The 3,306-nt window shown below is 39.8% G+C and overlaps 1 protein-coding gene across 2 annotated transcripts in view; it reads right to left on the bottom strand.

Moving 5' to 3' along the window:
- LOC101848108 (allatostatin-A receptor) overlaps positions 1-3,306 on the bottom strand; it is a 378,639-nt gene that overhangs the window by 113,277 nt on the left and 262,056 nt on the right. For both annotated transcript variants that reach the window (XM_005097888.3, XM_035969661.1), the window contains exon 5: positions 2,930-3,005. The gene's annotated coding sequence lies outside the window, so the exon portion shown is untranslated. The remainder of the gene's footprint in view (positions 1-2,929; positions 3,006-3,306) is intronic.

The raw sequence follows: 3,306 nt of genomic DNA, 5'->3' as shown, positions 1-3,306 counted from the left end.
TAGATAGATAGATAGATAGATAGATAGATAGATAGATAGATAGATAGATAGATAGGGAGAAGCAGAGACAGAGGCAGAGACAGAGAGAGAGAAAATGTGCGTGGGTCTGTGATTGAATAAAAGTGCCAACCACATTTTTTGATAAGGAAGTATGCATTCCCTGGAAAATACTGCCCAGGGCCAGAAAGAAGAGATGATTTTGATGCAACTAAATAATGCAATAGCTGGACAAAAAGTGGGACAGGTCGAAAAAGTACACCGCCTCTATCTTGGGAATTCTCATCTTTTTTTTTCAATCATGAGGTAATCCAGAGGTGGGGGGGGGGGTACTTTTAGAATCGGGGGCCACTTCAACGGGGCTATGAACGGCAAAATGCCTCATCCTTTAAAGCTTGGCATAATGAGCTATTATTTATTATCATTACTTTTCTATCATTGAGGAAGTGCAAAATGTAAAGTGGCACAACTGTAATAAAAAATAATGATTAGACCATTAAGGCACCACAAAGGCTAGTGTTCGCTTTAGCATATTGAATAGCATCATTTAAAGTTGTTGTTTGGTTTTTTCTTTTAAAATATATTTATTTATACTGAACAATTTTCGCTCTTACCCTTCACCTCACTTTCACGATGCAAGCACCTTTCTACTGTAAGCTCCCTTAATCCTGACACTTTCAACTGCTACTCCAGGCTCCTTCTTACAGCCGGTCTTTCACCCACACCCCTTATTTTAGTGTATGTATGATAGACCACCTATCTTTCTCGGAAGAGGGTTAAAAATCTCAGATGTTTCAAATTGTCCAAGTGGTGTCCTAAAATGGATGAACAGGCTTTAGCCGCCACCTCAAGAGAATTCAAAATCATTTCTTCCAAAAGCTGAAAATACTCTAATCAGTTTATAACAAACATGAACATACACAGAGTACCTTCGGAAGCAAAGTGCGACTGCCTTAAAGGGGAAGGTAAGGGGTTTTACGAAGTAGGAAAAAGGGTGACATACGTAAAAATCAGTTGTACTGCCTGGTTAAATAACCAGAAGTCTTCAGGGGAACTAAAAAAAAAAAGACTCTTATGTTAGATTCGAACCTACCGTTGGCAACACCGTAGCACAGCTACAATGGCCACTGCGCTTAGGAAACATGCACTGTTGAATGCATCAACTCACTTGTTATGTTTCACTTCACATTGCACTAAGCTCACCATGCGCTCCGATAAAAAGATAATATTTCCCGAGTGTCAGAACATACATAGTGAAAGTTACAAAATGCTGACATCTGCCCGTCTTTGAAGCAGAAGAATCGAAAAGTAAAAAAAAAGGAACAGCAATAAACAGCGGTGTTATGACACGGTGTGAAAATGTTGCCTTAATTTCGCGCGGAATTAAAATCAACTCAGGGTAGAAATATTTTGCCCCCCTCAGTATGCACTCACGTACCTTTGATATTTCAGAGGCGGTAAGTCAAACAAACTGAGTCAATCTTCACGTGTTGCTCATTCAGTGTTTGATAACTCCTTAAGTGCATTGTAAGCATCTATTTGTAGCTTTCTAGTGTTAAGAAAAACACACCGATACAAAACCGGCTGTTTTCTTCTGGGAAAAAGCAAAAATTTTGCTTTTTCCCAGAAGAAAACGATACTTATTTTTGTACTTTCTATCTGACTATTTAATAGTCAGATAGAAAGTACAAAAATAAGTATCGTAAAATTTAAAAAGTAAGATCAGAAATGGAATGCCTTCATGCACCCACAATTAATTGTTAAGTCAAGATATCAGTTTCCTTTTAAACAATTCAGTTGTTTATGGGTCCAACGGAGTTCCCAATTTCCATTCAGCCTATGAGAGTCTTGATTTGTTCGACGCCTGGCAAGTAATTAGCCAAGCCGACAGGACTTCAAACTCTTTCAAAGACATGCCTTAGTTCAGGATTCTCATTTCGAATACTCTGCCATCCTCTGTGAAATGAAGCTTCGAGTTTTTATCTTTAGTTTATGCCTATTATATTACTTCAGGAACGTTCCAAATAACAGAAATATTTCCTGAAGGAAAAGACATTGACTACATCGATAGTATTAAGAAACTATGCTTGGAATGTGTTTATCAACGCTCACAAATAATGTTCTGCAACTTCCATGCAATGAAGGAAATCAAATTCAGTGCAAAGGGACTTCTAGTATTCTTCTTCAACTCGTTTCTGGTTTATATTACAAACACAAAAACCTCCTGCGCGAAAAAACCCTAGGCTCCCGGTAATTTAGCCATTCCTCAAAGGAAACGAAGACTCTAAGACTCTGAAGGCAGGGCAAGCACGCCATCAGTCAACTGACTTTACTTTGAAGTAGGTTTGCTTTATCCTTCCTCTGGTGCCGGTGGGTGTCAGTGGGAGGAACAATTGTCTGTCAGCCGCGAGTAGAGTGGCTTGGAGGAGGGTCAGGTCGTGGGTTCTGAGGGCGTCCTTGAGAGAGTCGACCCAGTGAGTAAACAGTGAGTAGAAAGCGTTGCGATGCCTCATGGAATATCGGGTATCTGTGAGATCTTGTGTGGGTACTATGGTTGATACACTGATTGAATACGGACTGGTAAAAAATAGTCTGTGACTTTGAACTTTATAGGCCTGATAAAGAGTGTTAACAGCCACCTCTCCTAACCGCTATAACAAAAATAATTAATAAAATGGCATGGTTAGGGAGGGCGGTAACAAGCTTGGCGTGCAATGATATCTTTCAAAGAATAGTATTATGCTCTCCGGCATTTTTATTGAGATAACAGACGAGAAAAGTAATGAAAAAAATAATCACATAATTATTATCATTCCTTATAGAAAGGAACAACAGAGGGATGAAAAAGAAGTATGACGTCCACGAGGCGGCTCAAGACATCCAGGAATGGCGACATTTTGCTACGGGAATCGACACACAATGTGAATCTTACCTGTTTGAACCTCAACAAGTGTTTAGTGCGTTGGAACTCTCTGTTTTCTTAAGTCACAGTCGACATCAGGTGTGACCTGAAAGACGCGGGAAAGAAAAACAGTCAGGCATAATGTCTTTGTAAACTGTCATGTAACGAGATATCTACAGACGTGGGCAATGTTTTTGCATCATTCGTGCATCGTTTTACAGTAACGCACTCGAATTGGAAACATATCGCTTTCAAACATACGTTCATTTTATGCTGGATAGAGTAAAACGGGGTCCGAGTGTGTGTGTGAGTGTGAGTGTGAGTGTGTGTTTGTGTATGTGTGTGTAAGTATGTGTAAGTGTGTGTGTGTGTGAGTGTGAGCGAGTGTGTGTGTGTGTGTGTGTGTG

This window comes from Aplysia californica, unplaced genomic scaffold (assembly GCF_000002075.1).
Source record: "Aplysia californica isolate F4 #8 unplaced genomic scaffold, AplCal3.0 scaffold00166, whole genome shotgun sequence".
Classification (NCBI taxonomy): domain Eukaryota; kingdom Metazoa; phylum Mollusca; class Gastropoda; order Aplysiida; family Aplysiidae; genus Aplysia; species Aplysia californica.
Note: the sequence above shows the minus strand (reverse complement) of the source record. Positions and strands in the feature narration are given on the sequence as shown.